We start from the raw sequence: 14,910 nt of genomic DNA, 5'->3' as shown, positions 1-14,910 counted from the left end.
TTTTTGCGGAAACTCCACACTGTTTTCCATAGAGGTTGCAAGAGTCTGCATTTCCATCAGCAGTGTACTATGTTCCCTTTTCTCCACATCCTCACCAGAACTTGTTGTTTGTGTTGTTGACAGTAGCCATTCTGGCAGGTGTGGGGTGATACCTCATTGTGGTTTTAATTTGCATCTCTTGGATGATTAGTGACTTTGAGCATTTTTTCATATATCTCTTGGATGCCTATTTAGGTTCTTTGCCAATATTTTAATTGGGTTGTTTGTCTTTCTTTTGTTAAGTTTTATGAGTTATTTATATATTTTGAAAATTAACCACTTATCAGATGTATCATTGGCAAATATGTTCCACTATACCTATTGGGATCTCTTTTCATTTTGTTGATAGTTTCTTTTGCTGTGCAAAACTTTTTATTTTGATGTAGTCCCATTTGTTTATTTTCTCCTTTGTTTCCTTTGCCCTAGGAAATATTTCAACAAACATACTGCTACCAGGAGATATTCTAACAAACATGTCTGAGATTTTGCTGCCTTTGGTTTCTTCTAGGATTTTATGGTTTCACAACTTAAATTTAATATTTTCCCTATTAGTAGTCTACTTCTGAAAGCTACTTTGTCTGACACTAAGATAGCCACTCCAGATTTTTTAATTGATATTAACATATCTTTTTGTTTTACCTATTTGTTTTTAGCTTACTTGTGTTTTTGTATTAGAAACATGATTCTTTGTAGGCAGGATAGAGTGGAATCTCCCTTTTTTAACCAATTTTATAATCCCTGCCTTTTAACTGAGGTATTTAAGCCATTTACATTTAATTGTATTGTTGTGATTAGATTTTCTTGTCTTTGTCTTTTCTTCTGTTTCTTCATTTAGGGGATTAAGAAGTACAAATTAGTAGTTACAAAGTAACCACAGGGTTGTAAAATACAACATAGGGAATATAGTCAATAATATTTTAATAACTATGGATGGTGCCAGATTGATACTAGGCTTATGGGGTGGATCACTTTGTATATTATATAAATGTCTAATCACTATGCTGTACACCTGAAACTAATATAAAATAATATTAAATGTCAACTGTAATTGAAAAAAATATAAAACTCACTGATTCTCTGTTCATTTTGTCTGTAGTATTGGGTTTTGTGGGGGTTTTTGAATTTTTGATTGCTATGTCTTCAAGTTCATAATATTTTCTACTGCAATGTCTATTCTACAATTAACCTTAGCTAGTGTATTTTTCATCTCAAAAATTGTTGTTTTTATCTACAGAACTTCTATTTGGATCTTTTTAATATGTTCTACATTTTCTCTGAACTTTTTTAATACACCAGAAAGTTTTCAGTTCAATTACCACTCAGAGCACATACCTAGGTTGCCAGTTTGATCCCTGGTTGGGGCGTGTATGGGAAGCAACCCATAGAGAGGCTAAAGGCTCAGATAGATTGATTTCTCTAAGACCACACATTGCCAAGAAATGGCAAAGCTAGTGTTGGAAGTGCCTTAGGATGAAGAAAGGAAGTTTATGTTGTATATTATGAACAAGTATATCACAGGAGGACCTTACCATATACACACACTAGCAGCATAAATGTCACTCTTAAGCATTAGCTACAATTTCCCCTTATGTTTCTACTTTTAAAAGATCCAAATTTAGACAGTCTGGATTTGAGTCCTGTCTCTATCACTTATAGTTAGCTCTCTGATCTTGAGCACATTGAAGCTTCAATTTACCCATCTCTAAAATGGAGATTATGAGTATCTGCCAAATATGGTTGTTTTGAAGATCACATGAGATAATCCATGCAAAGCCTTTCCCACAGTGGTAAATATTATTTTTCCATGTATGAATTACTCTAAATGTTAGTACCAGGATGTGCTCTATAAAACAGCTCTAACCCCAATTCAAATGAAGTTTTTCTTTCTCTTTGTCTTTATTGACATCAAGAAATTGTTTTTTTCCTCTTTAGATTCCTAAGATTTTCACTGGAATTTGAATAGCTTTTCCTGAATTTAACTGGTCTATCTGGTCTCCACTTAGAAAGTTGTTGCAGCGCGGTTCTGTTTTTTGTTGATCAAGTTTCTATAATCCCCTCTTAAAATCTTTTCTTGCTAGTCACTTCTCACGGTGTCTACCCAATTGGTTTCTCTAAGTGAAATCCCCATATTTTTATCATGTTTGTCTATTCTCATTCAACAACTGTATAGTTGTTTTAATCCATCCTTTTACTTACCCATCCCTTTGGACCCACACAAATGGCATTCTTCTAGCAGACTTTTATGTAAGTCACCTCTTAGTTGCCCAATGCCAATGTTAACATATAAAAACCAGAGTTATACTACTATTTTTCCCCACTGCAGCCACATGAAATTATAGTCAAATTCACATATGACTGTATTTCTGTGTTGTTGGTTTTGTTTTGTTTTTGCATCAGTCCCTGACCTTGACTCTAGGAGAAAAATATAAATAATTATTCTTAATACTTCACACAAATATTTGGTACTTACTGTGACTTCTTTAAGAACTTGGAGGAGAGTGAGCAATAGATACGAAGTAAAAGATGTCTATTTATTCATCTGAGGCATCTTCTTCAGACAAGAGCCTTCAATGTTAAGGAAAGGGAGATCCATATATTAGGGGTTAAAGATTTCCACAGCACGCAAGGGCACCTTTAGTAAATGATCTCATTTAGCAACCATCACTGAGAAATCACACCCTTATTTCACACATCTCTCTCACCATTCACTGGGACACTGGGCCGTGTATTGATTATATCCCCAGCGAGCAAAGACGTACTCACAAAACTGCAAACAACTCAGCAAACTAGCTAAAAATAGGTACATTTCTATAGACAACTCTAAGCAGAAAGGGAGCGAAAATGTATTTAGTAAAACCAGAAATATCCGACAGTGGAGTGGAGCTGAACAAAATCTGATATAAAAATATCATTTGGGTCCCATCTGAATTTAGCTATAAAGACTGTAACAATACAGTACAAATCTATCTTATGCAGCATTTGTCATCTAACTCGGGATATCAGACACTTTATAGTATTAGATAATACAGTTACAGAGAGATCCACTAGCTGAGGGACAGGAAAATTAAAAGACTTAAAGTCAGGGAGGTACAGCAGTTTGCCAAATGAGATTTATAAGCAAATTGGTAGACTGACAAGGCTCACATGATTCATAATGCATGTTTAAAACAGTGACTGTTTTTGAATGACATAAACTAGGTACAGAGAGCATCAGAAAGGAAGAAGAAGAAAGATCCAGACCCCACACCTATGAGAGGAGCACCGGCCATGTCCCCACCATTGCTCCAATCCCTTCCACACACTCTATTCCATTTTATCTTTGGGGTCTCTCTGATATAGGCATCATCATCTTAACCTTACAAGGAGGGGAAATGATACTTGGAGAATGAAAGGAAATATACCAAAGTCAGACAACACGTGTCAGAAGCAGGATTCAAGGTAAATCTTCCAACTTGTGGTTCTTAAACATCAGTGTTCACATAGACTTGCACACACACATCAATCCCCATGTATTTTGAGTCAGTAGATCTGGGGTAAGAGTATGGAGGGGGTTTGAAGGATTTGGAGTTGGTTAAAGAAAAAGGTCAGACCAAGTGCAGTAACACACCAGAGCTGTATTGGGCAGCCCTTGTGCAGGGTTGCAGGAGAGGGGAAGTCCCTCACAGCTTGAGACCATCCAGAGGCTTCAAGGGAACCACCATCCAGAGGGGAGGAGGGCAAGAGAACTCCCGGGAAGGGGGACCTGAGCAGGACTTAGGTGCCTAGGTGGTGTCACTCAGCAGCGTGGCCGGGGTCCTGGGTCAGAGAACTCAAAAGGGCCACAGTAGCTCAGGGCCTTAAACTACAATGTTATATCTTATCAAGGGGTAACAGCTGTCCAGGTGAAGTTTCCAGGGGGTATGCAAAGCAGGCAGTTTTTAAATGGCTACGAATTTGCTTGTTGGGGTTGTTTTAAAGTAATTGGATGTGTTTAACTTTGGGTTTGGTGCTAGTAAGCTTTTGAAATAACAGGTCTCAGTCTGTAGTGAAGAACTGATAACTGCAGGGCCAATACACAGAGGCCATCTTTGGGGTCATTTATACAAAAGAGTGGGACTCCCCATTCAAGATCAGTCTGTTGCAGTTTATTGCAGACCACATTTTTAGGGGTAAAAAAATGCTTCAAACTCCATGTTTGGGCTCTCTCCCAGCCACCTGAAACATGGATAAACATATCCACATTTCCAAAAGGAGGGTTTCCTGGGAAACCAGGTGGAAGACGGTCCGTGCTGAGTCAGTGTCAGCCTGGGCACATGCTGGTGGGCCTTGAGATCTGGGTTAGGGTGGCCAACATGCTCTTGTCGTCTTAATGAGAACAAGTTCTTGCCATACCAGCTCAGCTTCTGCAATCCTTCTTTATGATCAATGTGAGAACAGGGCAGCTTTGGCCAATGAACTTCCCAACCTGGTTAGGACAAACAGTGAGGTACACACCACATTCGTATCATCTTATGACTCAAACCAACATATATGTATATGAAACTATTACTACAGGGGTGGGCAAAGTTGTTGTATAGTTGTGAGTATGTGAACCACAGAGTTTATCCTTATATTATTATTTATTCATTATTGCATTATTTATTTGTATTATAACGATACACCTACTTTTGTCCCCTGTTGTATAAGCTGAAAAATGGCAGGGGCTGGGTTTGTTTGAGGCATAATTGTGCACCCAGTATATAAAGTGATGTCTTTCAAAGGAACATAGTTAGTAAATGAGTACTGGCTGAATGAAGAACATAGATATCCAAGTTTAGTGGATTCTATATATTTAAGTGTACACTGCCAAATCTGACTGAAGCCATGTAACTCCAATCATTTCTCCCACCCTTCCTGCCAAATGAGGACTCCAGATTCTGAAGCTGAGCCACAAACTAAGGCTGCCACTGGGATATGGCATTTAGGACTGTGCTTATCGAGCTAATAACAGGAAGGGGTAGAGAGGGAATTGGGGGGAGACGAAGAGACAGAAAAATCTTTTGGAAAAAAAGTCTTGAGGGGCAGAGTCCTTCCTTACAGGTGGGGGTGAAGAAGGAAATTCTTCTCTTTCCTTAAAATTTTTCCTAGGCTTGGCCAGGAGATCTGTTGGTTGGAGTATTGTCCCTTACACTGAAAGGTGGTGAGTTTGTTTCCTGTTCAGGGCACATACCCAGGTTGCTGGTTCCATCCCCAATTGGGGTGCATGTGTGAGGCAATGGATCAATGTTTCTCTCTTCTCTCTCTCTCTCTCTCTCTCTCTCTCTTTCTCTCTTTCTCTCTCTCTCCCTCTCTCTCATTCTCACTCTCTTTTCCCACTCCCCTCTCCTCTCTTCTTCTCCCTTCTTTTCTCTAAAATCAATTAAAATTTTTTTTCTTCCTTTCCCTATTCCCACCTCATTCTTTGTGATTCAATCAGAACTTCCCCTTTTTAAAGTCTGTTTCCAAGTGCCCAGGAATCACCTGGTGCTGGTAATAAGTCCTTGGGTGCTTCATGTGCATTTTAGAGTTTGAGAAGTACAGTCCTGGGGGATATCTTCCTGGTGGGAGTGGCAACTCACCTATGGCTTCCATTTATTTCCTTATATATATTTCTTATTCTATTATAGTGACTTTAGGAAATTCTCTCCCATTCTACAGCAGTCTTTTTCAAATAGCCTGCAAGTAATTAGTTGTATTATTGAAACTTATACCTGGATAGTGGAATCAATTTGGTGAGTCATAATCAGATTTTTAAAATGAAATAAAATAGGGTAAACTACTTCAGAATAGAATGGAAATGTCACTCAGGCAAGTATTGTTCAAAAACTTTGGAAACAAAATATATTATGTGTGTGTTTATGTAGACTGGATTATCTATGTATATTTACTGTAGTTCATGGTCATGAAAGCTTGATCCCCAATAGAGTCTAAACTTCTTGAATTCAGGGTCTATTTGCTCCACTCATTGTATGTATAACACCTAACACAGTGAAGATAGAGAATAGATGCCTCAAAATGTGGGATGTTGCATGGGAGGCTGTAGATCATCAGAGTGACATCAACTATTAGTAGAAATAACAACCAATGAGAGATGGCTAAAGGCAGAAGAAGAGGAAGAGCCTGGCAGAGCCCAGAAAGTAGGAGAGGGGGGAAGGGAGCTGCCAACAGATTTGAGTCCCTATATTGAGATAGCCCTGAGTCCAGTATCTGCATGGGATTCATGCTCCCAAGATTATGTGGCTTTTAAGGCATCCCAGACACCATCTGACTGTAGAAATATCCCTGAGCATGTCATAAAAGGTACAGAAAAACAACCATTGACCTGCAATACTAACCATAAGTAGAGGTTTAAAAAGAGATGGAAATAAAACACTGTGTGAAAAAGATTCAGGTTGAATCCCAGGCAGAATTTTACATTGTAAGATGGCAAAACAAAGCTCAGTGAAGACCAACATCAGATATCCACCTATTGCACAGTTACTGATGTGGCATCTACTAAGCCCAGACACTGTGCTGGGTCCTAGAGATGCAGAAGTGAGCAAATGGACAAAATGGCACTGGTCTCATGGAATTGACATTTTAGTGAAGGAAGAAATAAACAAATAAAAGACCTCATATTTGTATTTATCTTTGTATTGTGTTTACATGATACTATCCAAAATTCTGCATTTTACTTACAATATTTATATATACAATATGATGATTGCAGGTGGAAATACTGCTAATTGATGGAAGGTGAGAGATAGTAGTCCATCCATCTCCTCTATTAGCCCCTCACCTATGAGCTAGGAAGATTAGGATGAGGTGAGAACTACACCAAGAATACAGTTGATCCGAGATTGAATGCCATTTTTAAAATATATTTTTTATTGACTTCAGAGAGAGGAAGGAGGAGGGAAAAAGAGAAGCATTAATGATGAGAGAGAATCATTGATCAGCTACCTCCTGCACACCCCCCACTGAGGATTGAGTCCACAACCTGGGCATGTGCCCTGACCAGGAATTGAACCCTGATTTCCAGGCTCATGGGTCTATGCTCAACTACACTCACTAGGCTTGATTTAGATTTTTTAATGTGATTTAATTTATTTAAAAAATTCTCTTCATTTCTGTTTAGATCTGATCATCTGCTATCAAGGAAGCATGGCATTATAGGAAATCTAATTAGCATGGTGAAGTCCACTGATGTTAGTACTTTGTTCTGCACAGCCCTAGGACATCAGTAACTGGAGACCCCAGTTCCCTCCCCACCACCTTCAGGACACTTCCACTTAACACCTGCTGTATGTATGGGAGTGCCACGGAAAGCTGTGCTTGGCACAGCTGTCCTGCTCCTGAATAACTTTGACAAAGCTCTCCAACACTCTCAGCTTTCAGATAGAGAAACTGAGATTCATTGAGATTCACTGACTTGATCAAGGTCACATATTTAGGAAAAGTTGGGTGTAGACCTATGAATCATGCTTGGTTTCCCTGATCTTGGTCAATTACAAAATAACAGACTTTCTACAATGTCTTACTACGGAAAGAAGTTTTCCAGGCTAGATTTCCCTTAGTGGGCAGAAGAACATGACCAGGCCAAGAATCGCTGGCCTTCTAGACTTTGGCATTACAGGTCCTTATCTGGTGATGGAGCATACACATGCCTCACTAGTCACTTTCTCATAAGAGCTAACCAACAGAGACCTAACTCTGTGGAAATGTCGTTGTTCACATATCTTCTACCTTGATGCATACCATCTGCTCTCAACCCTGGTCTATTAGAATCAGGATATATATATATATATATTTGTTTGCTTGCTTTCTCAAGGAATTTCTAAAATGCTGAAAGCAAAGTGTGCATCCAAGCTTAATTTTGAACTCCTTCACCCTGTTTCCAGCCACCAGGATTATCTTCCATCTGTATTATCTTTTTACTTTGCCAACTCCAGGGAGACCTTTCCCTCCTTTGTATTCAAAGTGTTGGAGATGCCAGTTTTCTCTCATGGGCTTTACTTTGGCTCAGTCCCACTTCTCATAAACAGAGATCCAGGCACACATTGTCATAGACCAGCCCTCGGAGTCTCACCTGCTGTAGGCGAAGGTCCTCATGGCAGGCATCCGTTGACTTTCTCCATGCTGCTTTCCTATCCCTCCTAATACAGCAGTACCTAATGCCCATCAGCTCTTGTTCAGGCACCTGTGTGTCTTTTTATCAATTGAATTGAGTTGGTCTATTTCCTAAAGGGTCTTATTCTTGTGTTTGCACTTACTCTTTTTCCCCCTCCATCTAAGCATTTTAAATACATAAGAACAGATGGGACTGTTTTTAAACACAGTTGCAGAGTTTTTCCTCACAGACAAGACCCACGCATTCTGGTAAACCAGTTGGGTGACCCGGCTGAGCCATCAGTGGGATTCCTGACAGCCGTTTTCCAACCCACCCGCGCTAAGATGATTACAGTATGGGCTGTCTCAGGGGCACATCATGTGTTTTGTTTTGGTTTCTTTCTTTCTCTCACGGAGCATCCTAGCTGGAGCCATTCCACTGGCTTCTCCAATGCCAGCCCACAGGAGAGCTCCTTCCAAGAGCTATCCGTAAATTCTGTGCGACCGCACTGGGCACAGCCACTGACCGTTTCACAGCCACCCGGGCTCACCCTCTCTTTACTTCTCCTCTCCAAATAGCCTCTTCTGTTCTTCTGGGATTGGAACTAGAAACATCACACATCCCCAAGGCAGCAACAATATCCGTGTTTACTTTAGAAGACATTTTGATAAGCACCCAAGTGTTTTAGCTGAAACTGAAGGGTATTTTTGTGAGGGAGCAGATTGTGGGGAAGTTTTATGTTTCAACATACTCCAGGGAAAAGAAAATGACTTTCCTGGAAGGAAAGAAAAGAAAAAATAAAAGGAGAGAGTGAAAAATAGAGAGTAAGTTCAAGTGCACGCCACAGAAAGACAAGCTAAGGGAATCCCAACAACATAGAATTTTGGGGGGGCGGGGAGTGGCATCTCTCTTATCCCCCACCCAAAGCCCAGACTCCAGGAAACTGCTGATGGTGCTGGAAACAATGCTTGTTTTGTGATTGGGAGCAAACTGCCCTCTTTCTGTGGGAGACTGAGCCCACAGAGTTTAACGTTCTGCTTTTCTGAGGGGAGCAAGCTCCCCAAAACGAGTGCAAAAAGAATAGGAACAGCTGAAAATTCCAGCCCACGGCTTCAAGTTTTCCAAAGCCTGTTTGCTTTGGCCCGCCTCTGCCATTCCTTTCTCTTTTTTCAGAAGTGTGAAATGGGTTGGTTGCTGGTATTTGTTCTGTGGTCTCTGCTAACTCTTCCATCTGTATAAACTCAGCTCTGCCAACCGAGCAATGTAGCATACTTTCTCTTCAGCTGGCTAAGGGGACGCGAAGGTCCTATTAAGTGGCACTTTGAAGGCTTGCAAATGTGATGCTGGCTGTGTGATTGAGGGTGTGAGGCTTAACTGTGCCGCCCTCCCAGGGTCCCACCTTTTCCTCTAGGACGAGTAGCTAAACCAGATGAGGACAAAGTGAATCCACATCTGGATTGGACTGTGCCTCCCCAGGAGCAGCGAAGGGGTGGAGGTGCCGATCAACGGTGCACAAATCTGAGCATCTGGACATGGGGCATTGCTCCTAGTGGTTTCTTCCTTTCTCATATGAAAATATTTGTCTGGGGATGAAGAGTCATAGGAGAATCTATACAGTTTCACGTTTTCCCACTTTCCTTCTATATTTACCGGTATCCAGGTTGACCATTCTTCCAGAAGCAGCAGGAAGCCATGTGCCAATATTTCTATTTCTGTTCTCACTATAACAACTTAGGCTATTTAATTAACTGTTTTTCACTAGTTACTGTTACCCAGCAAAAATATTGTCAAATACAACAGTTTTTCTTGGGGTCAGAGACTAAAAAATGTGTAGAGGTGATGGCTTCTGCCAAGCTCAACAAGTATCACTGTGAAGTGTAAACAGCTATTAATGAAAAGAGTAGCCACAGTTAAATAAACCAGGAGGTAGAGGACACAGGTGCCAAGAGAAGAGCTGTTTGCTGGCATGTCTGTTCTAATGGACAAAGGCTAAACCCAGCCCAGTGGGGTCTTCAGTGGAGGGAAGCTGAAATTGAAGAGCAAAATAAATAACCATTACAAAGAAATGGTTTGAATAGTGCCCCATTGTCCTGCATGGCATTTAAAAAGATCTCAGCTGTGTCGCCAGGAAAGCCCATTAGCTCTTCATTGGCCAGAGAAGGCAAGCTCTGTCCCAGGGCTGCTTGGGGAAACTAGTCTTCAGATACTAGGTGTTCCCATAAACTTACTTTCACAAGTCTACTTCAGCATAGGTGCTAAAATTTCAAGATCCTGACTTTCCTTTATATCCCTATTCCAGATAATGCATTAATATGCTAATAATGGGGCAACATCAGACCCTATAAGATGTATTTCAAAGTTGTTGGATATTTTTACGTTTTTACAATGGAGCGGGTAATACATGCTTCCCATGATTGTGTTAAATAAAATTACCTTTATGAAATAGGCAATGACTTGTCAGGAACAAAGTGAATCCTTAAAAAATAGTAACTAAATTTTTAAAAAGGATGTAGGCCTACAATGATCTTTGCCCTGTGCAATATAAGAAAGAAAAAATATAATTGCATTCTCTAAGGCCACCCTTATACTGTGATGGGTAATTCCAAAGAGATGGACAGAAACTTTAAGCACAAGGAGTCTCCTTTACATGGGAAAACTCTCCCCATTCTAAATCTCTTGGGCACATACATATAAGGTTATTTAGACTCGGGGGCTCATGTAGCAGAAATTGACCATGATGGAGTTAGAACAATGGAAAATATCAGGACATATTTCCATAAGGCCACAGAAGCTTTAAATATATGTTCCAAAGTTCACAGTTACTTTTTCAAGGCAAGGCCAGCACCATGAGGTAAAACCCATCATTTGCTTTTGATTCTCTCTGGACAATTGTACTCTGAGTTCCTAGATGCAAGAGATTCTGTGTCTCCAGTACCAGGATAGTTAATAATGCATAAATGGGTGCTTAATAAATCAGGGTAGTGACTTGAGTTCAAATCTTGCCTCTGCTACTTCCTACCTATGGTACATTACCCTCTCTGAGCCTTAATTTTCTCTTCCATTAAGTAGAGACACATATCTTATAGGATAGTTATGAAAATAAATGGCTTTATATGTTGAGTGCTTATGGAAGTGCCTGGTATATAGTAAAGATCTGTGAATGATATTTGATATGGTGATGATGATGATGATGATGATGATGACATAATGTATTGGTTGCTTACTATTAGCCACTCATTCTTCTTTCTTGCTAACAGAACCATAATTTGGCAAAATACAACATGGAAACTCTATTCCCTTTTGCCTGAGCTTGATCCGGCATGCGACCCAGTTCTGGCCAACAAAATATAATGGATTTCTGCTGAACTATCTTAATCTAGTTCAAGGCACTGAGACAATTTACAGCTAGACTTTAATCAGTACAAGGACTGAATCTTTTATCCTTACACTTAGAGTGTAGCCCTTCCAAATCCCCAAACTATGGTGGTGTGTTACTATAGCTCTCCTTCCTTGGTCCTGGGCTCCAAATTGTGCTCCTATAGTTCCATGTAGCTATACAATCTCAGCTCAGTTTTTCAGCCTCTTGGCTACCTATTGAGGTATCTTTGAGAGCTGCATTTCTCTGGGGTTCCTTCTTCTCTAGAATATTGACATGTAATTCTTCAATTTTAAAAAGTTGTTTGGTTTAGCTGTTCCAGCGGTTCTTAAGGAGACGCTGACCTGCATGTTGCAGCCCAGCAGAAGCAGAAGTCAACTTTGAATATTCTTGAGGACTAAGTAAAGACATGCTTATAACACTTTTAGATTCAAAGAATGTGTGATAAGTAAACTAATATAAAGCTGAAAGCTAAACAGTCATAGTTTCTGGGGAGGAAAAACCAAGAAAAGATAATGGAAGGAAAGGAGAAAGAAAAGCAAACAAAAATATGAGAAGAAAAAAGCCAAACACCTCATGGCATGGGTATTCTTTTATGTCTATTTTATAATGGGGACTGACATTAAAAGAGACTTGCTCAAAATTCATGCAGATCATAGTCACTAGAGTTGGTTTTGAACTTGGAAGTTTCTGACTCCAGACTCTATTCGGCTCTCCTCTCAACATGCTTATCTTGTTTTATACTTTTGATTTTTCACAGTCTTTTAAATTGTGAATTCCGGTAACTAATCTGAGCTTTTTGATTCAACTGAAAACCTTCGGCTATTGAAGTTGACCACACAGAACCTTCTTTTTCCACCAATAGTGATCAATCCACACTAACTAATCTCATCTTTGTTCTCTATACTCTCCTCCTGGGTGATTCTCTCCCACTTCGAAATTAATATGAAAAATTCATAGGATGATAAGAAGGCAGCCATAGTGATCCACCCAAATGAGTAGAATGGATAGTATCTGTATCTCTCCCTTCCTCATCCCCTCCCTCCTTTCCTTTCTTCCTTTCTTCCTCTTCCTTCTCCTTTTCCTTCTCCTCTTCCTCCTTCTCCTCTTCCTTCTTATCCTTCTTGTTCTTCTTGTTATTTTTCTTGTTCTTCTTCCTCTCGCTCTTGCTCTTTCTTTTCTTAACAAATATTGAGTCAGCAAATGCTGCATGCTAATGGCATTGCTAAGTACTGGGTATATAATATGAAGAAAGTGATGTGATTTCTATTAGTCTGAAGCATACAGATGAGTGGACTCAAGTTGAGGCTGTGTTTTCAAATTTACTGCCCTGAGGAGGTGCAGATTCATAGAAGACCAATGAAGAAGAGAAAAGGCCAGGTCATGAATGAAGCCAGCCTACAGTTCTCATATTCCCTAGAGATGTGTCCATACCAAATGCAAAAGAAACAAATTCTCCATGACCCCTCATTACCTTTGAGTAACAATGTCACTTTGGGCTGAATTGACCTAGTTTCTCAGACCCCATTCCAGCTCTCCACTTCCCTTGGCCACAACCCAAACAGCATAGAGACATGACAGCTGAGCAGAAGCCCTGCCAGTGACAGGAATTTGCCTTTCAGCAAGCCTGGCTGGTGGTGGAAAGCCAGAACATTTGACCCAAGAAAGATATCTATCCAAGTCTTTAAAAATGTATGCACTTTTTTTAAAAATCTGAAAACAAGTTACAGCCAAACTGATCAGATGACTAACTGAGAATTGCGTATCTTCAAATGTTTGGATGGAACTAATTGAAACAGTATCTTCCACTGGCCTCTCATCCCCTTGAGTTTCCTCAGTGTCTGTGCCCAGTCTGACTCTAAGGGTACCCTTGAAGGCCAGTTATTTGTGGTTATATATAATTAGTCTGCTTGCTCTTGGGGCCACGGTGCTTTCATTTGTTTTGAAGAAGAAACACTGTCCTATGGTCTTTTTTTAGTTCATTAACTCACAATAAAGCCAAGTGCAACATAAGTACACATTGGTATAATAATTCTAATGTGAATGTGACTTCATTGCATCTGATGCTATCTTTGGATGTAGAACCATCCATGTTTGAAAATGAAACATAGATTTATCTCTTTAATGCAGGCAAGACCTCCATTACTAGAAAGGAAATTTCAGGAGAGGGGATTATGAATTTGTGGGAGAGTTCTTTCCTGGAAGAACAGGATTCTAGAAATAAATCTGGGCTGGAAGGAGGATGGGGAAGGCAGAGCTTGTGAAGTAGAGAAGCTAGCTTCCTCAGTCTTTGAACTAAAACCCACCCCTTTATAATGTTGTCCATTGTGGTAGTTGTCTCCTCTGGAATAATGCCGAGCAAGTCTTATTCCCCATAACAACGTTTCCAATAACGGAACAAAGAGCTTATGCCCTCTTCCCCCTTTTTTGTGTTTTCTGTTCCAAGGTTGAACACTTTCCATTCTTCAAGTATTTCTGATATGGCATTTTGGCAGGAGGCAACTGGGATGGAAAATAAAAAGGTCCGTGGATAAGTACTCAGTGTACACTTTTGTAATGGCCAATCTCTTTCTGACCTGTAAGCCAACATTCTGACACCAGATCAGAGCACACACTTGGAGTGGCATGTCAGCGGGCAGCATTCCAAGCCTTCTGCCTGTGAGGGGAAGCAAGAAAAACAGGCCAAAATATCTTTGCCCATATTAATTAAGAAATGTTTTCCCTTCATTTGTTCTCATATAGAACTGACATTTTTTTTGGTCACGTGTTAGAATTATTAAAAGTTTTATATTGTAAGCTCTTAACGAATCTTTCCTTGAGATTCATTTGGAGTTACTTTAGTACCTAAAACATAACTCGGCAAATGTGATTTAGAGCCTCATGGTCTTTTCTATTTATTTGTATTTCAGGAAATAAAACAACTATTCTTTACAACAGTCTCTGTTTTCTGAAACTGTGGAACCAAGAAAAAAAACAGACATCAAAAATGGGCTCCAAATCAGGCTGAAGTTAATTTTTTTTAATTGAATTTCTGGGGTAGAGCTCAGAGCATAAGTCCTGGCATTTTTCAGGACGTACTAGCTGTAATTATGATGGCACACCTCCACCTGTCTGCTCTGGCTTGTGGAGCCTGACAGAAACCAGATGAAAATAAGGAATAGATCAACTACGTGTGCCCACTATTAGGTAGGTTCTGAAATTAAATTTGTAATTAATCTTGTAATCTTAGCACTCTACTTTTGTGTTCTTGAAAGGTAAGGTTAACACATCTGCAAATATTACTACTAATTATACCAATAGCAAAAATAGCCATCATGTTCCTGATTGTATAAAAATGGTTTCAATGTTTCACTATTAAGTATAATGTTGGCTCCTATTTTAAGATAGATTTATTAAATCATGTTGAAAA

Source organism: Myotis yumanensis, unplaced genomic scaffold (genome assembly GCF_028538775.1).
Source record: "Myotis yumanensis isolate MYYU_CA2020_CCGP unplaced genomic scaffold, mMyoYum1.0.hap1 SCAF_7, whole genome shotgun sequence".
Lineage (NCBI taxonomy): Eukaryota > Metazoa > Chordata > Mammalia > Chiroptera > Vespertilionidae > Myotis > Myotis yumanensis.
Note: the sequence above shows the minus strand (reverse complement) of the source record.